The 24,596-nt window shown below is 41.6% G+C and overlaps 1 protein-coding gene across 3 annotated transcripts in view; it reads left to right on the top strand.

Moving 5' to 3' along the window:
- opcml (opioid binding protein/cell adhesion molecule-like) overlaps positions 1-24,596 on the top strand; it is a 274,618-nt gene that overhangs the window by 201,917 nt on the left and 48,105 nt on the right. The window lies entirely within an intron of this gene.

The following is a 24,596-nucleotide window of genomic DNA, read 5'->3' as shown; positions in this document are numbered from 1 at the left end:
AGCATATTCTCGCACATAGACACGTCTCCAATTATACTTTCCCATGGATTTGTATCTGTCCTTTTTCCTGACCTTGAATTTCCCAACCATCTGGATGCTGCACGCTTACACTTGAAAATAAAAGCAGCCACGAGATCCGCAAAGCTGGGCTTTGATACGTCAACAAAGACATGTGGAGGTGCTACGTGTTGTAGCACCAAAGGAGGGAGGCACCTGCTCCAACAATCATGGAGCATTGAGAGCAAACGTGTTTTTCCAGCCCAGGTAATCTTTTTTATATTTGACTTCCAGCAGCAAATTGTAATTACAACCAGATTGGAGAACGTTGCTTAGAACGTTCATGTTGTCTAACTCGCAGTGTTCTTTTCATCTGTGCAGGACAGTAAATGAGGGGAGCTCTTTGTCCTCCCATGACCCATCTCCTCCTCTGTCGGTTGTTATATTTGATAGAAAATGTTATTAACGCAGATTAACCCATCATTGATTAATCATTGACATCCTTAATACATAGCAGTTCTGATTGGTTGAAGCTGAAAATATCAAAATAACAAGGATTTTGTCCTACATCAATATAAATAACGTTTACTGTATGCGCTGCGAAACAATTATAATAACAGAATGGATGTTAGTGAAGATATATTTTAGGTGTTGATAATACAAATTGAAAGCAAACTGTAAAATCTATTACTCAGGTATCTCATGGTTAAAATCTCCTTTGGTTTGGGGTTTGAGTGTTGAAAAGTGCAGACAGATATTGATGCTTGCATTTTAAGAGATATAACAGTGGCTTTTTGCAATGTAAAGTGAATATGTTGTCACTGAACTCCCAATACATCCTTGTTACACTTTTCTGTCGTTACATGGTAGAGAGGGGAGGATGGGTTACGATAGAGAGGCCTCGTATAATAATTATTTCATAATGTCTTCCGTGCTTTATTTCTATATATGTATTTGAGTGTAATGCATTATGATAGTTCCCATGGTAGTGAAGTAGACTTTGATATATACTGTATATATATATATATATATATATATATATATATATATATATATATATATATATATATATATATATATATGTAGGAAGTACTGTTGTCTGTTTGGATGAAGGGACAGACATGGCCCTGTAGTTCTCCCATGCTGGCACTGGTTTTAGGATGTACAGTGGTGTAATGCTGCTTTGATCTGATTACAAACAGTGTTACAACTGAACCCAAAATGAACACAGAGTTAATATGCAATTGCTGCCACTTATCAAACCTCTTTGTTATGTGTTGTGGGAACATTGTGCAGGGGGGCACGTATTAATGTCACAACCTGGAGTTAAAAATGAATGAATACAGTACACACTGCCACCTTTATGGCAAAGACAGATCAGGAAGTCTTTGGGGAATGTTAGTGGGCCTTTCGTCCCCGCAGGCGCTCTCCTCTCTAGTACTTCAGGAATGGAGATTGGTGTTGAACCTGTACACAGAGAAGGACTCTGGAGGCTAACATCAATCAGCCCAGTGACCTTGTCAGCTGATACCCTCAGGAATATAGGGCATCTGCTTCCATGGTGACTGCACACAGGGAGTGGACTGACTGCAGTTAAGCCACAGTACCAGAAAGAATAATATATTTGAGTGCTTTGTAATGCATAGAGTATGTATTCCAAAGACTAGAAGTGGCAGAGAAGCCGCCAAGGACCCTGAAGCAGCATTAAGTGGTAGTTACACTGTGATCCCAACTTCAAGGACTTCAGTTGTGTTTCTTTATATCGTTTTTTTATTGACTAATCCTAAAAGCACCACAGCAACAGCTTACACTTTAGTGTAACTGCATTTTGAGTTTTGTCACTTGGAAAAAATAAAGAAGTAGTCTTGCTATGTAGTTGTTGACTTTGTTATGTTTTTGTAACTTTTGGTAGAAAACATAACAAAGTCTTCCCCTTGAAAAGTGAAATTGAAAAGTGGAAATTATAGGCAATATAATGCATCCTGTCAAAAGTCAATACGCTTAGGGGTCTGGTTTAGCCAGAAGCTTATGGTGGCTAATTCAATGTGTCACTATCCTATAATTGGCACAAGTGGCCATGGTAAACATTACGCAGTAGTTTACTTTAAATAAATGTATTGGATTGCGTGTTTTCATATTTAGTTTGTAGCATACAGCAAATACAGAATATGTTGTTTGCCAATGAATCCCAAAACAATTTATACGACCGTTCTATTTAACATTGTTGCTAAGGTTTAGGAAATAATATTATTTCTATTTAATCTAATAATCTATTTAACTATTGTGTACTCGCCACTTTACTTCATATGTTATTTTGCTGTAACAAGGTAAATGTGCCCGTTGTGGGACTAATAAAGGATTTATGATTCTGATTAGGTAGTATAAGTAAGTACATTACATTACAGGTCATTTATAAGTATAAGTATGTTTGCTACGTATGAGACGTACTAATGTAGCTCTGTATTGTGAAGATGTTTACTTCCTTATTAAATATTTTGCAACAAAATCAAAAATGACCTTTACATTTATTTTTCTATTTTTTTTCACAACTTTATTGTACATTCATTTAGAACAGTCTCCAGGCTGCTCCAGAGATGACATGATGACATGTGGCTATTCCTCCAGGCATGCATGCTTTAAAATGTTGTCCCAAGTCCCAATGTATTCAACCTTAAGGCTATAAAGGTCCCATGGCTTTAGCATCTGTTTCAGGAGCTGCTTCTCCTGGATTATTTGTCCAAACACAGACAACTGCAGGCTATGTTACAGCTAATGCAAAAATAATCTACAAAGTTTTACAAAGGGCTGTAGAAAATGTGCATTACCCGAGTTAGCTCCAAAATGATATGTGTCATGTGTGTCATGTGTGATGTTTATGTCAAGACTAGCTTATATGTATTCAACCTTCAATCGTTTTACACCAGTTGAGCCTAAATATACTTCAAATTGAGGATGTGCAATCGAATTACGACACCTACTGTTGTGGCGGATTTTAGTCTGAGGGCGTAGGCCAGGGTATGTCAGGTTGATTTAATAAACTCAGTACCACTCCACAACCTTTTAGAATACAGCCTTGGTTTCACCATGTGAACTTGGGTATAAAGAGGGGAGTCAGATCAGTACTTGGTCAGTGCGCATATGGCTGGGTACTCAGAGTTTGTTATGTACTTACGTGTGTAATAAACTCCACTTGTATCTAACTTTGGACTTCTCCAGTGATCTTCTTTTCTCAGATAGAGATATTCGTTTTTCTGACTAAGTATTACGTTAAAGAGACTGAGTTATACTAGATTAGCAGTAGTTTAAATAAATTAAAGTAAATATTGGTGGTAGGAATCCAGTCTTCTTCACTATCTACAATACTACGTATATTAAATCGATGTTTATAATTATTCTAAATTTACGATCTGTACATTGAATAACTAACTGTAGGTGACAGTAATTATATGGATTACTGTCAAAATAAAAGTGCAGATTTGTAATGCTATGCATGCTGCAATGCTGAACCTCCCAGAAAACAATGTTATTTTCCTTCTTAGAGAAGCTGCTCCGGTCTCTGCTGTCCACTTAATGATTCATTGTCATCATGCATGTTATGACTGCCACAGCTTTTTGAAAGATATCCAGATATTGTGAATGCAATGCATTGCCTCACTGCTCAGATCAGTATTCTACTTCATCTAACCTAGTTGCAAATACTGAACAAAAACAACAGATGCACTTGAATATGCTTTGACCTTCGGGTTTCTAAGAAAGCATAAACTTCCACAGGAATCCATGCTTGGGAATTGTAATAAATGCATGAGGTATATTCAGTAGCCTGCACTGAAAAAAATGTGTTAACACGGTACGCCGTGCTGAACTCACTGCATTTTCATGTTGCATTCAATTTGGTGTCTTGTAGCACATGGGAGGAATGAAGTCTGGTTAGAAATAAATATAGTTGCTATTACAAGCTGGATAATCATAACTAAATGTAGTCTCTTTGTCGTATTACAGCAGAGCATTGATTCAGTTGTTTGTCCTTTGTTGGTTTAGCACAGCTGCGGCCATTTTAGTATGATTTGTAGGAGTTGGTGAGATTTTTAAGAATAATAATGAGGGACAGATGAATTCATCAGAACTACAAACATAATAGTTGTTAGAATAATTATTAGTAGTGATGATAATAAAATGATGGATTTGTTGAATAAATATCCCTTAGGTGCAACACCTTTATTTTTAGTGCGATGGTTACACTTTATAAGCAACACTCCCCTCCCACATTAGCTGCTCTGTCACTGGTGCCAGTCTTGAGCTTGCTCCTTCAGTCAATATCAATCAGTGGAGACAGGTTCATTAGTTCTTGAGCATTTGTTCACAGACTGGAGTATGGAGTATATAAAAAACGGTGGTGATGGCCTAGTGGTCTAGTGTTACGCCTTCCAAACAAAACACTAGAAGCCCTGAGTTGTTCCAGGGAGACTGTCCTTAGTTCAATGTAAGTCGCTCTGGTTAAGAGCGTCTGCTAAATGACCTGTAATGTAAAAAAAAAAGTATTACTGGCTGTCGTTTGTAGCATGTGTGTACCTTAGACTGTTATTTGTTTAAAACAAAGGTAATTGGTGAACTGTACTGAAAGTATATGCTCTTGTAAACAAATAGAGAATAGTTGTTGAGTATGTTTGTCATGGAATCAATTCTATAATTCAGCAGCCAGATGATTAAGAAGTCATTTGTCCATTTTAATCAATTTTGCTTCTTCAAAATGTAACAATCCAGCTCTGAGGATGAGGTCAAATTCTCAACTTAACTGGAATATTTCCGAAGGTCTTTAGTAGTCTTATAATGTCTGTTAATGGGGTTCATCATTCAATGCATTCAAAACAGCAGTTTCTATATTTGTATGTGTTTACTTTTGATCAATTCTTGATTGCATCTTGTACGGTTGTGACGCTATCGCGGTGATGAAATCTGTCCACAGACAGTCATATAAACACCTGGCAAAGTACTCAAAACCTCCTCTGTGATAGTTCCCTCTACAGTAGATGTCTCCAAGGGCACATTTTTCCATGATGACACACACAAAGATTCACAAGGTGAAAACAAAACAAACATCGCTAGTCGCGGCTGGTAACAAGCCCACAATGGACAGCTGGAATTGGAGTTGCTGCATGCTCATAAAGCCATGCATTGAGTTAAGGCAATTACCACATCTCTTCGCTTTCATCTAATTTAAGGTCCAGTGTGTAGTATTTAGTGGCATCTAGCTGTGAGGTTTCAGATTGCAACCAACTGAATACCCATCCGCTAACCTTGCCCTTCCCAAACGTGTCGGAGAATCTACGGTGGACTTTCAGGTGGCGTAAAAACACAATAGTCCCTCTTTGGAACCAGAATATGTTATGTCTGGAGATCTTAAGGTCCGTTAAACACAAACTAATCCTCACGCTTCCTTTTCCTATGTTGATGAATTTATTTCTGTCATAAATGTTGCAAAGTTAATGGGAACTACTGGTCACTACTGAAATAATAATAGTCATCCTTTTCCCTTTCTGCCCAGCGACTGCTGAGTCAGTTGCTGTGGTTATTGGGGCCCCCACAGGGGAAGCTCTAGCCACGGGCAGACAATAGCTTGTAAACTAAGATTTATCTTCAAATGTTCTCCCATAGCTCAAGTCATATTAAACAAATGTCTTTGTTATGAGCGGTCTGAGACTTCAATGAAGACACTGATATATTATAAGTGTAGCTATTGTTTACTGTATAGCAGCTGTGCAGGTCAACACTAGACGTGCTGGAATTCCATAACTTCTAAAACTGAGTCATTTTGGCTGTTTCAATTTCCAAACTCTATAATTTCCCAAAACAAATACAGAATTTAGAAATAATGCATTTATTGTGTTATTATATCTTTAAAAAAACAAATAACACAAACATGTACAGTTTAGCGACTTTAATTGTGCATTAATCCATATATATATCACATATAGTAAACAGTATGTTTTGCATATAATCACACCAGTAGCAGGGTTATTCATTCAGCATTATTTAAAATGACAAACTAACAATTGGCAGCAGTCATCTTTCTAGGGATGGACCGATTAGGAAATTCTGGCCTGATAATGTTTAAATTACAATTTGGCCGATAGTCAGTTTCACGAGGCACTTCCACATCAGATACATGAGTAAATATTTGTATATATATATATATAACATTAGTTCACTTTGGAGTGTTTATTTTGTATCTTGCGACAGATCTCTGACTGGTGTTGATCATCATCAAGCTCTGAGTTATTGGAGAAAATTCCACCTGACGGAAAAAAAAAACAGAAAATCAACTCTCCTGCTTTACTACACCATAAATGAGTGTTTATGTTATTTATTTGCGTGTTAAAAACATGGAATGAACTCTGGAAGGATAGTTCTGATATGACATACTGAGTGCGGATATGCTAGCTATATTTTTTATTCAACGCTGACAATGTCCCTTGCTCGTCAACACATCTGTAATTTTGAAGCATTTAGCTGCACTTTTCTTCAGGGTTTTTCTCCTCAGCTGCACCTTTTCTTCTCTCCTGCATTGTACATTTCTTCTCCATTCTACTCGGCCACACGTTGTGTTGATGCATCCATGTGACCAATCAAGTGTTATGACAGGTATAGCTCATACCATTTAGTTAAAAGTCGGCTGGGGGGCTGACGGTATACGATAGTAAGGGATCGTAGCTGCCCCCTATGCCAATGTCCAGTATGTTCCTTGGGCTCATGTTTAACACAGTGTAGTTCTAAGAAATCCCTCTCAAGCACTGAACTTCAGGATCCATCTGAATGTTGTTCTCAGAGACGATGAACCCAGGAATGCAATGGTGGAGGCATGGAATTAGCATTTATCTCACCATCAGCTGACACAGTATTACATACACAGTATGACATTTAGTATTACCTCCTGAGCAGTGCCAAAATTTAGTTTCAGGTAAGCATCCCTAATGCAGGCGTAGTATAGTGATGCTGGATTAATATCACCACAACTGTGCTCTCATCAAATAAATGTAGCCTTATTTTGACATTAATATTTTAATGCAGTCTCATTACAACACATTTGAGTTATGTGTAACATTGGCAATCTTGAAACAGTTGGAACATTCTAACGTGTTACACAAAAGTAGCCACAGTTGGATGTGAATGTTATGTGACATCCTGGGATCCAGAAAAACTTCCACTTATCTATTACCAGAGAAAAAACTGCAAAACTTAGGAGAAAGGCCTCCAAACCACACACATACACATTCCACATTTTCTCTTTGAGGGCTCAAAGGACGTAGTAAGAGAAACAGTTTCAGCATATGCACTGGGTGAACAGCTGTCACATTTCACAATAATGTGACACCATGTTGGGAATCCTCATGCATTCAGATTGTAACATTCAAACTCCAGTTTTAGTGTCAGCACTTAGGTCTTGTGAATGTAAAGTTTGAGTTTAAAGAAAAGAGGCCTTGCAATATACAATATTATGCATGTCACGTACAGTTTAGTGGTTGTACAGTGTAATGCCCTTTTAGTGTCCTAATGCCTGGAACTCTAATCAGAATTCACAGGATGAACTGTTTGTATAGCTCGATAGACTGCTCAAAGCTACAAGGCTGCTTAAGGATGTTTAATTATTCTACACATTTGACATTTGTTATTATTCCAAAGGTGCCAAAAGTTCTGGAACTAGATTTAATTTTAATCAGGAGAGACCTATTTCTGAGTGAAAGAAAAGGTAATGTAAATAGTCTTTGGCGATTAGACCCCATCGTGATATCATATGTTTTCGGGGGAGGTGAAGTCGTAAGTAGAATAGGAAACCCCACATGGGGTCTAGACACTGGTGGTGATGGTGATGAGATGAAGCAATGCTGAAGATTTGGATTTGATGAAGCAGTGGACTTCTGATGAGCTCGACTGGATATGGTGACTGGAGGTGAACGGGGTGGAGGAGGGCCGCAGCGATATCGTCTGAAATCACAGCTGACTGCAGCAGAGAGGGGAACAGATATAAAGTTTGAAAGCAACACCATGATTGGCTCTAAGAAATGTAGTTGGTTACTAAAACAGTGGACGCCCAAATTGAGCTGGAGGAGTGAGAGAGAATTGCTAATGAATGAAGCATAAAGGTAGTCCTCCTGATTGAATTTATGCTGAGCTTCATAAAACTAATACTGTATGGCTTCCTCCACAATTTAAGACAAAGTAGGTAATGAATGGAGACTGTGTTAATCTGTTTAGCATTATCCACAGTATGGCAACACATTGCCAACATGAGTCCAGACCATGGGCCCCTGCATGGCCAACACACAGTGAAAGCTCTGGTGGGGATCCCTTTGATTCATATGCCCATTTTAAGGCATCCATTTGAGAGAAACTACAAGATACGGCATCTCCTGAGCAGAATGCCAGTGCATTGTGATATGTTAGAAGGCAAGATAAATTCAATTCAATTATAAGATACCCTAAATGGACTACAGGATTATCCTCTTTAGTTAGTCAAGTGTAATGATCTGGCTCTGTGTTTTTCAGATTAGGGCCCAAGCCTTTCTCTGCCATACAAACAAAAAAAGAGAATTCAAAGAACACTGGTCTAATACGTTTCAGGGCTCATTATTGAATAGAGAGAGGCCTTTCACCCTTTCTCACAAAATGCAAGTAATGAGGCATTTCACTACATTAGTATAACTGAAATTGGACAGTTTTTAAACTTTGCTTGTGTGCTCAGATTTCACTTTAAATCTATGTAAATCTATGGTATATATCGGCCTATAATAGATTTATAGGTATAAATCTATTAAATCTATCTATCTACCGATCTGGATGGACATTTGGGCCAGGATGCACTGTTTTCATTTCCACACGATGAGCACATGCAGAGATGTTAGACCAGCTTTCTCGCCGTTCATTCAAATAAATGATTTAATGTTTTGTATGCAATTATTATAATTGTGCATTATTTGACATTTTTACATCCCAACCTGCAGTTTGGCCTAATTTTGTGATTTGAAAGCATCCTAACCCCTCCACCTGATTTTGCTGATGTGTTCATTCCATGAAAGAGGGTCAAAACTGCACAATTATATATTATATACTTTTAATCTTAAAAGTAAGCCCTTTTTGAGCCGATGTGGTGCTAAAGATTGCTAAAGAGCTTATCTACTGTTTTTGAGGCCATACACCCCTCTGGACAGGAAGCCAGTCCATTACAGTGCTCAACGCACATCTATCTTTTCGGGACAAACCAGCAGAGAAGCATTGGCTCCCTTTTTTAATTGGTCAGTCTGACCTACCCAAAATATTCCAACATTAGGACACACAATGATCAGGTTTTGTTTTTGGTATACCAGGCCAGCTGGCAAATCTTTCTCTTGTTGGTATTAAACTGCAATTTTCTTGTACAGACCACATTTTAGGGGCTTTTTTAATGGTGACAATGAATATTTTCCTAAGCATGTCTCACTGTCGGCGGGTGGCTGGTTCACCGGAAGTAGAGTGTGCAAGAGAGATGGGAGACGGACAGATCTTCCGATAGCACCAATTTGGCCAACTCCACACCGGAACCTCAAACTTTCTATTGCTGCTGTTACTCAGGTCAGACCCAGCACTCCACCAGACTCCTGGTGCTGGGATATACAGCATGATGGCAGCGGGCGCAAGCTCACCTCCAGGGGGAGCAGTCCTATGTTGGCGTTGAGGAGGAAACAAACACAATATATACACAGAAGCCAACATACAAACTATCAAAACATAACGTTACACAGAGCGTACAGCCCCCAGAGCCACAGGAAACACAGATATCTGAGCTCCACCTGAAGATTATAAGATAGCAGAGATATTTAGACTCTCAGAGTTTCAGTAGTCTGCTCTAATGAACTGTCGGCTTACACAGGAGTAACAATTACACAGGACTTCATGATACAGGATGTATAGCTGTAGAATACAATACACAACATAAAGAATACACTACAATACTCTAACATAGAATACAATAAATATAACAAACTACTACAACTAAAATATTAAAAAGTTAAGAGAATATAGTTGTTTTTTAATAACTGATGGTTCTGATGATTGATACATTTACATTGTATGGAGCCAGTTTAGAGATCAAATACTGCCCATCATATTTAAAGTGATTTTAAGTTATTCTTTAGAGCAGCTGGCTCAGAACTACACTTTAAACCTTTAACCAGGAATATTAGTTCTAAAGAAGATCCTGAAAGAAAATAAGACTGTGAGTTGTAGTGAAAGTGGTATTCCTTTGTCCATGTACATTTGGTACACAGAGTTTTACGTCTAGTGATTAGAGAGGCAGAGAAGGTATATAGCTGAAGGTTGTGATATAGAATGTATTTGGCAGTCTGGTTCAAACATCATCATCTTTTCATCAAATTAGGCCATAATTATAGAAAAGTGGTCTATTCCAGTGTTCTTACATTCATTGGCCATTATATTCATGCAGTTTACAGTGATTATATTTCCTGCTGTACTGACTTCCATGAAGGTTGCCCGCGTCATTACTGAAACAGCACGCTGCAGACTGCAGACATTGTGCGTTGAAGGCGCACGACAGATCCAGAATACATTTTTCTATTGAAGGTAAAATATACAACCGTCAGCACACACTTTGTGGCAAATACTTTAATATAGTGAACTCAGTAATACAGTATACAATGTTGGACACAACTGTCAACTTCTTCAGCCATACTTTCTGTGGATGTAAATTCCAAGGTTGTGGTTTTGATACAGAATGAAGCGTTTCAGTAGTGCTCAAGTCCTCGATCATTGTATTCTACATGAAAAACTGAAGAAAATAGACATGCACCCTCATAAGACAGTGAAACACAAGATGCTACTTATTCTGTGTAGACAGCTTTTTTGATAAACATTGAAATGTGTGTTTTCTATGAGATGAATTAATGAATTAATGAATAATGCGGCTGAGAGTTTCCTGTTTAGACACATGGGCCTTTTCTCACATTAAATTGGCTATTAAGAGTTAATCGGCAACATAGACCCCATCCCTTTACTAATTACTTTTGTTATGTAGCAGTGGGAGCTGCAACATTTCCAACCATTACTCAATGAATCAATTTGTTGATCGTCAGAAAATGTAAAATCCTGTGGCCGGTCCTGTCAGAAACCCTGCCACAGTTTTTGGTCACAACCGCAGTTCAAGTAAAATGTAAAAACAAAGTTGCAATTTCATGCAGCAAGATGACCAACACTATTTTATTGGAATTATTATTATTATTGATGTACAGGCACAACACCCATAAATCAACATTTCTGTGAATGTGGCAGTGTTAGCCAACAGGCTAATTTTCCACCTTTGGCAAATCATTTATGAGATCAGATATGTATTACAGTTGGTTTTGAATAAACTTAATCGGGTGGAAAACGTTGCTGTATTTTCCCCTTGATTCTGGAGTGGAAGCCCTTTGCTGTCGCTCCCTGCTGCAGTAGGTGCTTCACTGATTTCACAGCAGGGTAAGACAAGCTCCATCCTGTTTGGTTTGATCTGATGATCTGTACCATGGCACTGCCTGCACTCCACAGGTGGTGGTACCTTGATACAATGGAGGATATGAGTCTAACACAACTTTTTGTCTGATGTGGACTGTTGATATTTAATTGAAGAGATAGTATGCACACCATAGATGTTTGGAAAGTTGGCAATTCACACCTATACTAATGCAGTATTTCTGAAAACAACTGATGAGAATCTATCTACCAAGAAATCCATTTTGTGCGTATTGCTATATTGTGGGATATTCCCAGCATTTGAGGAGTATCAGTGGGAAGGTGTAGTGGGAACTACAATACGTTTACATACACCTTTTCACCACATTCATCCTTTTTCTCCAGTGAGTTGATTTCTTAAAAGTCATGTAAATGACATTACATGATATAGTACATGTATCTTCCATGCCTATTTATTAACCACACAAAAAATGCAATTCTATCCAAATATGCAAATTATCCAATTATCAAATATGTCCAATATGTCTAAATATGATGTACAAAAATAAATTTTAACATAACTAGAATGCTGGTGGCCGGGTTTGCCACGGAGCCCGGTCGGGCACAGCCCGAAGAAGCTACGTGGTGCCTCCCATCCATCCATCCTGTGGGCCCACCACTCATGGGAAAAACCGCTGAGGGTCGGGTGCGCTGTCACACGGGTGGCAGTGATGGTCAGGGACCTCGACGGACCAGACCCGGGCAGCAGAGGCTGGCTCTGGGGACGTGGAACGTCACCTCTCTGTGGGGGAAGGAGCCGGAACTAGTGCGGGAGGTGGATCGCTACCAGTTGGATCTGGTGGGGCTTACCTCCACGCACAGTCTTGGCTCTGGAACCGTACTCCTGGATAGGGGTTGGACTCTATTCTTCTCCGGAGTTGCCCAAGGTGTGAGGCCTCGGGCCGGGGTGGGGATACTCACTAGCCCCCGGCATGAGCGCCGCCACGTTGGAGTTTATCCCGGTGGACGAGAGGGTCGCCTCCCTACGCCTTCGGGTTATGGGGGGGAAAACTCTGACTGTTGTTTGTGCCTATGCCCCAAACCGCAGTTCTGAGTATTCGGCCTTCTTGGAGACCCTGAATGGAGCCCTGCAGGTGGCTCCAGTAGGGGACTCCGTAGTCTTTCTGGGAGACTTCAACGCACACGTGGGAAACGATGGAGACACCTGGAGAGGCGTGATTGGGAGGAAGGGCCTCCCTGATCTAAACCCGAACGGTCGTTTGTTGTTGGACTTCTGTCCTAGTCATGGAATGGCCATAACAAACATCATGTTCGAACATAAGGATGCTCATAAGTGCACGTGGTACCAGAGCACCCTAGGCCAAAGGTCAATGATCGATTTCGTAATCGTATCATCTGATCTGAGGCCGCATGTTTTGGACACTCGGGTGAAGAGAGGGGCGGAGCTGTCGACTGATCACCATCTGGTGGTGAGTTGGATCAAGGGGTGGGGGAAGACTCTGGACAGACCTGGTAAACCCAAACGGGTAGTGCGGGTGAACTGGGAACGTCTGGAGGAAGCCCCTGTCCTGGGGATCTTTAACTCACACCTCCGGCGGAGCTTTTCAGCCATCCCTGTGGAGGTTGGGGGCATTGAACCTGAGTGGGCGATGTTCAAAACCTCTATTGCTGAAGCTGCGGTGATGAGCTGTGGTCTCAAGGTCTTAGGTGCCTCAAGGGGCGGTAACCCTCGAACACCGTGGTGGACCCCGGTGGTCAGGGAAGCCGTCCGACTGAAGAAGGAGTCCTTCCGGGTTATGTTATCCGGGAGGACTCCGGAAACAGTTGCAGGGTATCGAAGGACTAGAAGGGCGGCAGCTTCTGCCGTGTCAGAGGCAAAGCAGCGGGTGTGGGAGAAGTTCGGAGAAGCTATGGAGAAGGACTTTCGGTCGGCACCAAGGTGCTTCTGGAAAACCATCCGGCACCTCAGGAGGGGGAAGCGAGGAACCATCCAAGCTGTGTACAGCAAGGGTGGGACCCTGCTGACTTCAACTGAGAAGGTTATCGGCCGCTGGAAGGAGCACTTTGAGGAACTCCTGAATCCGACTAACACGCCCTCTATGGTTGAGGCAGAGCTGGAAGCTGATGGGGGATCATCGTCAATTTCCCTGATGGAAGTCACTGAGGTAGTCAAACAACTCCACAGTGGCAAAGCCGCAGGGGTTGATGAGATCCGTCCAGAAATGCTGAAGGCTTTGGGTGTTTAGGGGCTGTCTTGGTTGACACGCCTCGTCAACATTGCGTGGAAGTCTGGGACAGTGCCTAGGGGTTGGCAGACCGGGGTGGTGGTTCCCCTATTTAAAAAGGGGGACCAGAGAGTGTGTGCCAACTACAGGGGTATCACACTTCTCAGCCTCCCTGGTAAAGTCTACTCCAAGGTACTGGAAAGGAGGGTTCGGCCGGTAGTCGAACCTCTGATTGAAGAGGAACAATGCGGATTCCGTCCTGGTCGTGGAACAACAGACCAACTCTTTACTCTTGCAAGGATCCTGGAGGGGGCCTGGGAGTACGCCCATCCGGTCTACATGTGTTTTGTGGATCTGGAGAAGGCGTATGACCGGGTCCCCCGGGTGATACTGTGGGAGGTGCTGCGGGAGTATGGGGTGAGGGGGTCACTTTTGAGGGCCATCCAATCCCTGTACGCCCAAAGCGAGAGTTGTGTCCGGATACTCGGCAGTAAGTCGGACTCGTTTCCCGTGAATGTTGGCCTCCGCCAGGGCTGCGCTTTATCACCAATCCTGTTCGTGATTTTCATGGATAGGATATCGAGGCGTAGTCGTGGAGGAGAGGGGTTGCAGTTCGGTGACCTGAGGATCTCATCGCTGCTCTTTGCAGATGATGTGGTCCTTATGGCATCATCGGTCTGTGACCTTCAACACTCACTGGATCGGTTCGCAGCCGAGTGTGCAGCGGTTGGGATGAGGATCAGCACCTCCAAATCTGAGGCCATGGCTCTCAGCAGGAAACCGGTGGATTGCCTACTCCGGGTAGGGAATGAGCCATTACCCCAAGTGAAGGAGTTCAAGTACCTCGGGGTCTTGTTCGCGAGTGAGGGGACAATGGAGCGAGAGATTGGCCGAAGAATCGGCGCAGCGGGGGCGGTATTACAGTCACTTTACCGCACCGTTGTGACGAAAAGAGAGCTGAGCCAGAAGGCAAAGCTCTCAATATACCGGTCGATCTTCGTTCCTACCCTCACCTATGGTCATGAAGGCTGGGTCATGACCGAAAGAACGAGATCACGGGTACAAGCGGCCGAAATGGGTTTTCTCAGACGGGTGGCTGGCGTCTCCCTTAGAGATAGGGTGAGAAGCTCAGCCATCCGTGAGAGACTCGGAGTAGAGCCGCTGCTCCTTTACGTTTAAAGGAGCCAGTTGAGGTGGTTCGGGCATCTAGTAAGGATGCCACCTGGGCGCCTCCCTAGGGAGGTGTTCCAGGCACGTCCAGCTGGGAGGAGACCCCGGGGAAGACCCAGGACTCGGTGGAGAGATTATATCTCCTCACTGGCCTGGGAACGCCTCAGGATCCCCCAGTCGGAGCTGGAGGATGTGGCCCGGAGAAGGGAAGATTGGGGTTCCTTACTGGAGCTGCTGCCCCCGCGACCCGATCCCGGATAAGCGGTAGACGATGGATGGATGGATGGATAACTAGAATGCAAATGGTTCTAATTTTTTGAAGTAAACTATCACGGGACAGAAGAGTTTTGACATGTGTCAAGAGACACAGATGCACAGACAGATGTATCCGGTTATTTTTCAAAATAAAATATTTTTTTATTCAATCTTTCTGTGCGGCCCGGTACCAAATGACCCACGAACCAGGACCGGTGGTTTGGGACCACTGTGCTAAATGACCTGTAGTAATAATAATAATGTAATAATGACAGGCGGTATGTCCGGCTTGTTCTGGCGAAGAGTCCCCACAATGATCAGGTTCTTCTCCAGGAGCTTCTCAGCCAGAGGGATACTGCTGAAGAATTTGTCCATTGTGTCATTTGTAAGGCATGTATGCACATGGAGGGCACGTCCCACCTCCAAAAGCACATTACAGGGGCAAAGGAAATACGTGGGCTAAAAAGAACAAGCTCAGCCACCACCCAGCTACAGCAGGGCCAAGTGAAACGGAAGATCTGCACGGCTGACAAAGACTGAAAAGGTGCAACAGCCCCGTGTGCAAGGAGCACAAACATGTGACTGTCATCTGTGAGGCATGTATGCACTGAGATGGCAGTTTGTGCTGTTCCCATATGTTTTTATTTAATCAGTTTTATTTTCTTCATTTATACATTCACCACAGTTCACTACAGTTACACAAAGTTCAATATCTCAGTGTTATCGGCTGTATGATGTATGCTATGTGTGAGAGTGACAAATAAGGATTTTAAATATGTGGTTTGGGCCAAACCACTGCAATAATTATTTTTAACATTATTATAGTATGTATTTTTTTCATTGTTAACACACTACACACACACACACACGGGTCATTTTAGATCTATGTGTGTAAACCTGATGTAATACAAAAAATATTTTAGTTCATTAATTAAGAAAGAAAAAATTTAAATAATGATTTGTGGTCATCAAAAACAAGATATTTAACAAATACTTGATGAAATATAGCAAAGAAACTCAGCCATGCATGAAATCACATAGGAAACCAATACAGGTCCGTTTGGACCCATGTTGCGCATTAGAAGGGTAGTGATACAAAAGTGATTTTTATTCAAAAAGTAAGAAAGTAAAAATGAAAACAATGTGTGATGATCAAAAACAAGTTAATTGAGGAATTCTGAATGATTAAAGTAATTTATTGCAAAGATATTTACAATTAAAACTCACACGGGTCTATTTGGACCCATGTTGTGCATCAAAGGGTTAAACCACATTTTCTGTTTAATTAATTCAAAAACAGCATTTTAATGGTACAAGAAACATGACGAAAACAGATTAAACAATTACATACCTTTATCCTGTGTTCTCTTCTCTATCTTCCATCTCCTTCTCTTCCTCCCTTGAGATCAGTCCTAAATGTTCTTTTATGAGCCATGATTTGACTCAACATGAAGTCTGCTCTGCTGCATAATAACAAAACGCCAATGTTACCAAACACTGCTGTGTACTATGGCTACACACTGAGCGAGCCGAGAGAGTCAACTAAAAATGGAAAACGGAGGATTTAAAATCCTCTTTTAATGCACACACACACACACACACACACACACACACACACACACACACACACACACACACACACACACACACACACACACACAGTGAAATGTAGACATTTTTAGACAATTTGCATTCAACCAATCCTAGTATTAGGAGCAGGGGGCAGCTACTATACAGCGCTCAGGGAGCTCAGTGGTTTACAGCCTGTCAGAATGTAAAAGTAGTATCATATGATACTGTATATCCCATTCCCGTCCCATTGATTTATCCCATTTTTGGGCCATCAGTTGTACTTAAAATGCCAAGAGTAAAGCTTCTATTACAGCCTGAAAATACCATATTTTGTAATATTGGATGCTTGGATTACATGAAGGATCATTTGCATGACCTTTGAGATATAACAAGAGCAAACCATTTATCAGTGAAACCAATCTCATCCCGTATAGGGGAATAAACCTGATATGTTGTATACTTCTTGTAAGGTTCGCTGGAACCGGCAGACCTGAACCCAAAAGCACGACACAGAGACAGGCAGAATATAATATAGTTTACTCCGTAATCCAGGCAGGGTCAAATACCTGTAAATCAGTCCAAAAGGCAAACAAATCCAGTAAGGAGCAGGCAGAAGAATCGGAGTACAGAAACAGGCAGGGTCAAAACAGGCAGGTCAGGAAAAAAGGTAAACTAGACGATTGCTGGAGAACTTGGCAGGAAAACACAAGACAATCTGGCAGGGAACAAGTGGGAGAGAACTGGTATATATCCTCTGAGAGAACTAATGAGGGAATGAGAAGCAGGTGAGGAGATGGGCTGTGGAAACCAGGTGAGGGGAATAAGTTGATTGCAGGCAGTAAGGATGAATCAAGATCTGAAATGATAAGATAATTAATGACAAGGTAAAACCAAATGAAAGCAAACTAATAGTGGGTGGAACACGTGACACTTCTTGGTAATACACTGAAGTCATGTTGTGCTGGATGAATGTATGATCCTGGTCAGGCCTGTCAGTTACAACCTCCTCGTCTGAGATTGTGAGTAGATAATTCTGGTGCCCTTTTTTGCCTATTGGCTCAGGAAGTGAACTGGACGTGAACAAAATAAGGGCATCATCTTACATGATATTAAACACCTAAAATGGAAAATGTGTCATTGTAATTGCTTAAATTCTGAACTGTGAACCTTTTTCTGTTCCAAGAAACCTAGTTTTTTAAAGTTGGGAATGTGGTTATCACCATTTGGTTTACTGAAGCTTTGTTTGTAACTGGGAAGGCAAGAAAGACAATTGGCTGTTTGTAAAACTGTAAGAATAATCATCTTGAAAGTAAGATAACATAATGAAGGGAAAGTGTTTTGATTGTATAATCACTGAAATGTCTTTATTTCCCTGGCCATGCAGCTATACGATGTAATTATTGTACCTGCTGTACTGACTTCCATGAAGTGGTTGCCTAAGTCATTACAGATACAGCACGTCTGCAGGTTGCAGAAATTGTGCATTGATCAATAATACATTTTTATACTGACTCTGACCCAACTGTGTTTCTCAAAAAAATACAACCATCAGCACATACTTCAGTTTGTGGCACAGAAATCACCCATTACACCAGGGGTCGGGAACATATGGCTCGCGAGCCATATATGGCTCTTTCGATAACGCAATATGGCTCGCTGACATTTTTTAACATGATTAACAAGTAATAAATAATTACTATTATTATTGTAAAACATTTAGCAGCGGATTTTGTTTTTAGTTCTCCCCTGTCCTTCCCTCCGCTCTGGCTGTAGGTTAAGGTGTGTTCGCACATGTGTGTGTAGGGGGCGGAGCCCCGCCCTTTGCGAAACCGAGCAGAGGAGAAACTGCACAAAGCAAGCAGTAGACCGGGGGTGTCAAACTCAATCACAGAGAGGGCCAACATTAAAAACTGGGACTATGTCGAGGGCCAAACACGGTCCACATTTATTGAACAGGATATAAAGTGCAAAAAGATATGGAACATATTTAAGTCAACTGCAAACGGATTGCTGAGCAGTTCAATTTAATTTTCTGAGCAGCAAAGTCGGCAAATGCGCTCAGTTGATCAGCAGAATGCGCGGTGGAGATGGTTTGTCAGTGTTTGGAAACGCGTATTAACCAAAGTTTCCTTCTGCATCTGAGTCTCCTACAGGTAGCTTGGCTTGGAAAGCTCTCACTGCATCATACATGTCCGTGATCACATGGCCCTGAAGCTGGAGGTTTAACAGTGAGATGCTTCGTTATGTCACACAAACAGTCCCGCTCACATCGTCCCAGAGATCTGTGGTGTGTTTCCCTTTGCTTTCCAAAAACTTTCATTTCATTCAGACATTTAGATACTTCCTCAAATGTATTTTCCCGTGGTTGTGCCATGCATTGATTTAATTACCAAAACCGGCGGGCCAGTTATGACAGACATATGATATTTTCTTGCGGGCCGGATATAATTGCCTTGAGTTTGACACCCATGCAGTAGACACTGAAATGTGCACATAAATTAGATAAATAACGTAAGCGTTTAGTTTATTTAATAAAAGAGCACCTGTTCAATGAAACACTGATACCGCTATTAGTACTCGGAGACGTGTTATTCTTAAAAAATGCATGCATAAAGTTGCATTCAAATGTATTAAATATATGGCTCTCAAGGAAATACATTAATAAATGTTTGGCTTTTATGGCTCTCCCAGCCAAAAAGGTTCCCGACCCCTGCATTACAAAGATGTCAATGTCAAGGTTACTTTAACAATTGAAAACAATCGTTTTCGTTTGAATTGTTGTTGATGCCCTATGCACCACCTGTTTGAAGAAACTGCAGAATTATTCATACATATATTCAAAATGTTCTACAAGATAGCCTCTTGGTGTACTGCAGGATGCATTGCATTTTAAGTTGGCACAAAGCTTAAAATATGCTCTGACCGGTATGAACAGCCAGACGTTCGCGAGGACCATGGGCATCGTCCACACTGCACCAACCACTGCTGCCTGCAAGAATCATGAAACTAGCTTCATTCTGCCTCTTTCCATTTATGAAGTGCAAATTCATATTACACTGCCACTCATTTAATATGTAGCACAAATTTGTGTAAACAAACCATGCCGTGGAAGATACAAATGATTCACTCTTTCATTCACATCTGATTACTTTTACCAGTCAACAGTTACACATCAGGATTAGTTTCTAATTAGCATTTTAAAGTATGATATTAGATTGCATATTGACAAACAAACCATATGGGAATATCCACATTTCCAAAAATATTGACCAGTTAATGTCTGGTATGATTTTATACAGTATATTGTGCTACATTTGATTTCCTATTTATGACCAAAACTATATAACTTCTTTCAAACTCTTCCGATAACAAGCAGGCAAATATGAGGGGCGGTCAATGGGGGCGGTAGCAATATTTTCGAAAGGGGGGCGTTTATGTATTTTTGGGGGGCGTTTGTTTTATAGGCTATGTTTTTAAATCTAAGATTTGAAAAGATGAGCGAGGCAAAGTCCTTGTACGTGTAAATTTACTTGGCAATACACCAAATTCTGAATTGATTCAGGAACCATCACCTTACCGTGGTGGAGAGGTTTGTGTGTCCCTAACCCGCCCAGAGCGAGGGTCCGACAGGAAGCGCCTGGTGGCTGGGTTTGCCACGGAGGCCGGCTAGGCACAGCCCAAAGAAGCTATGTGGTGCCTCCCATCCATCCATCCTGTGGGCCTATCACTCATGGGAAAAACAGCTGGGGTCGGGTGCACTGTCAACCCGGGTGGCAGTGATGGTCAGGGACCTCGACGGACCAGACCCTGGCAGCATAAACTGGCTCTGGGGACATGGAACGTTTTCTCTCCGTGGGTGAAGGAGCCAAACTAGTGCAGGAGGTGGAGTGCTACCAGTTGGATCTTGGTTCTGGAACCGAACTCCTGGATACTATTCTTCTCTGGGGTTGCCCAAGGTGTGAGGCGTTGGGCAGTTGTGGGGATACTCACAAGTCCCCGGCTGAGCGCCGCTACGTTGGAGTTCACCCCGGTAGACGAGAAGGTCGCCTCCCTACGCCTACAGGTTATGGGGGGGGAAAACTCTGACTGTTGTCTGTGGTTATACACGGAACAGCAGTACGGAGTATTCGGCCTTCTTGGAGACCCTGAATTTATTCCTGTATGGGGCTCCAGTAGAGAACTCGGTAGTTCTGCTGCGAGAATTCAACGCACATGTGGGGAACGATGGTAACACCTGGAGAGGTGTGATTGGGAGGAATGGCCTCCCTGATCTAAACCCGAACGGTCGTTTGTTGTTGGACTTCTGTGCTAGTCATGGAATGGCCTTAACGAACACCATGTTCTAACATAAGGATGCTCATACGTGTAAGTGGCACCCTAGGCTAAAGGTCAATGATACATTTTGTGATTGTATCATCTGATCTGAGGCCGCATGTTTTGGACACTCAGAGAAAACCATCAGCACCTCAGGAGGGCGAAGCGGGCAACTATCCAAGCTGTGTACAGAAAGGGTGGGACCCTGCTGACTTCGACTGAATAGGTTAACGGGCGGTGGAAGGCGCATTTTTAGGGACTCCTGAATATGACTAGCACGCCCTCTATGGTAGAGTCAGAGCTGGAAACTGACAGAGGACCATCGTCAATTCCCCTGGTGGAGGTCACTGCGGTAGTCAAACAACTCCACATGGCAAGGCCCCAGGAGTTGATGAGATCCATCCAGAAATGCTGAAGGCTTTGGGTGTGGAGGGACTTACTTGGTTGACACGCCTCGTCAACATTGCGTGGCAGTCTGGGACAGTGCCTAGGGGGTGGCAGTGTGGTGGTTCCCCTATTCAAAAAGGGGGACCAGAGAGTGTGCCAACTACAGGGGTATCACACTTCTCAGACTCCCTGGTAAAGTCTACTCCAAGGTGCTGGAAAGGAGGGTTCGGCCGATAGTCGAACCTCGGATTGAAGAGGAACAATGGGGATTCCGTCCTGGCCATGGAACAACGGACCAACTCTTCACTTTCGCAAGGATCCTGGAGGGGGCCTGGGAGTACGCCCAACCAGGTCTACACGTGGTTTGTGGATCTGGAGAATACTGGGTACGGGGGGTCACTTCTGAGGGCCATCAAATCCCTGTACGTCCAAGGCGAGATTGTGTCCGGATACTCAGCAGTAAGTCGGACTCGTTCCCAGTGGATGTTGGCCTCCGCCAGGGCTGCGCTTTATCACAAATCCTGTTTGTGATATTCATGGACAGGATATCGAGGCGTAGTTGTGGAGGAGAGGGGTTGCAGTTCAGTGGCTTGAGGATCTCATTGCTGCTCTTTGCAAGCGGCCGTGGCTCAGGAAGTAGAGTGGTCATCCACTGGTTGGAAGGTCAGTGGTTCAATCCCCAGCCCCTGAAATCAGCATGTCAAAGTTTCCTTGGGCAAGATACTGAACTGTGTGTGTGTGTGCATGGTTACATTTTATTTGAGAGCCTGGATAATGGATAGGGGGGGGGTCTCCAACTTTCTAAATATACAAATATGATTGAATTACTCATATTCCATCAGCAATCCTATTTGCAGATACTCATATCCAGTTCATTTTAATCAGGATATTTTTCAGGGACAGTGTGAATATCGCAAAGCTTTGATTTAAGATCATTTGTAGAATGATACATGAAATAGAAACCCTTGTATACTGCTGTGCATTTACTTATGACAATAGATTTACATAATTGTATAATATCATAATTGTTATTTGCTCTGTCAGATCAGATTGTATTAAGTATTGTGTTAAGTTGTGACGTTGACAATATATCATAAACATATTCATATATATTCATATAATACAGTCAACTACAGCACTCCCACATCCACCAACATATCATTTTGTCAACAACTGTTAATTGGTATTAACAAAAACTTACAAATACATTTGTATTGTACAAAAGCCCTTAACAGCACTGGATTCAAACCTTTCAAACATTTTCACAAGATAAAAAGTTAATTGTATCTGTTAATTATATGTTTATAAGTTATTTATGTCATTATCTCGGAATAACAAAGAAAGTTTGTTTGAACGGCATAATTTTATTTGAGATCTTGATATAACTTTGTTTTCTCAAGATAATGAGATATAGGAACCTAGGCTTGAATCATGTCAGGAACCATTGCATTCTTGCAGGTCACCTGATATGTATGGTACGATCATTTTCGGACCAACAAGGTACAGAAGACTCTGATACACAGGGGACTCTGAAGGCACTACAGTCTTATAATAAACTGACACTCTTTGGTATTGGAGTTAATGGCTACTTTTATGATTTCCCGTGCCAAATCATCTGGATACAAGCAAATAGTGAACGGGAAGGTTGCCCAAAAATAATCAGATCTGATATTAGTTCTGCGACTGGCATGTCGACATGTTTTTTGCGTGAGGATTCGAGATTCAAGATAACTTTATTTGTCCCAAGGGAAATTTGTCTAGGACATAAAGGATGAAACACAAAGAAAAACATACAATTATAGTGCAGTGACAGACGTAAAGACCATAACTAAGACAAGGGACGACAGTGCATTCAAATATGTGCAACATAGCCGATGTTGATAAGTTACACCGTTCTACCATTGCAGTGAGAAAAACACACAAATCATGTACACCAAACGTTCCCAAAATACAGACAGACATACTGTATGTGTGTTGTTTTTACTTGCTGGATCCATGGGCTACATGTACCTAATTTGTGTTGCTATTTTCATGGCCTGGCGTGGCATGGTTGCAACTGGTTTCCTGGTTCATTCCAGTCACAGTTTCAGGATTCATGATTTCTGTCACTTGCTGCATCATTCTGCAATCTGTGGTAGTTGAGGCAAAGTTCAACTCCAGTTTCCGGACAGCAGATTTATCTTATCTTCTCCCTTTTGAAGGTTTCTCCTTGAAAAATAATAGTTTCTGTTTATTTATGTTGTTTAGCATGTCATATTTCCTGGGAATGATCTCTTGTGCCCCCACCATTTGGATGTCTAACATGCTTGAAATTATCATCTTGATTATCCATTTAACCCAGTTCTGTTTTTTCATTCAGCATTCTTGTTCCCCAAACCAAGTAATTGGTGATTATGATTTGAAAAGCTTGATTTGGAGATTTGGACCTTGGGAGTTTTATTTTAGACCTTATGCGGTCTATAAAGGTTATTTGTCTTTACTTCATTGCTCCCAGTTGCTGCTGAGGTTGGTGATCTTCAACCTAAAACATTTTTTTCTTAATGCATGGCATGGCCTAGTATGGGCCACTTTCACAATCCATGAGCAAGACTAATATTGTAATTCAAAGACATAACATATAAACCATAATGGGATATACAGTAGTAATACTAGGGAATGCATGTAGTACAGCGGATTTAGTGTAGGCTATGGGAGAAGAACAGGAGATAAAACAAAACATTTTTTATCTTTCTATAATGGCAGCATCCTTATTGACATATGGCACACAACAAGATATTAACATCTTAGTTTATTTTCTTCAAATATATGCGAAATTGTATAAAAGAGAGGCTTTGACATGACATTGCTGTGAATAAATTGAAAGAAACTACTTCCCTGCACTTAAAACAAACATGCAATACAACACCTAAATTCTCCCTTTATCATAAAGCATTACTCATGTTACAGAATAATATTACATTACAGCTAGTTCTTTCTGTTTTTAGCATTCAGGTTGGTATGTCATCAAACTACTATTTTCTAAACTAATGTAACCAAAACAACTGCGAGTTTATGCCACAGACATCAGACAGCTCACTTGAGTGTCATCCATTGATAAATCTGTGGTGTCGTTTGACACTTTTCGTTTTACCCTTAAAACGTCTCACCACTTTAAACTTGAAGTTCGAACTTGTATTTAAA

Source organism: Cottoperca gobio, chromosome 14 (genome assembly GCF_900634415.1).
Source record: "Cottoperca gobio chromosome 14, fCotGob3.1, whole genome shotgun sequence".
Taxonomy (NCBI): domain Eukaryota; kingdom Metazoa; phylum Chordata; class Actinopteri; order Perciformes; family Bovichtidae; genus Cottoperca; species Cottoperca gobio.
The sequence above is the reverse complement of the archived record's forward strand: the minus strand, read 5'-3'. Positions and strand labels throughout refer to the sequence as shown.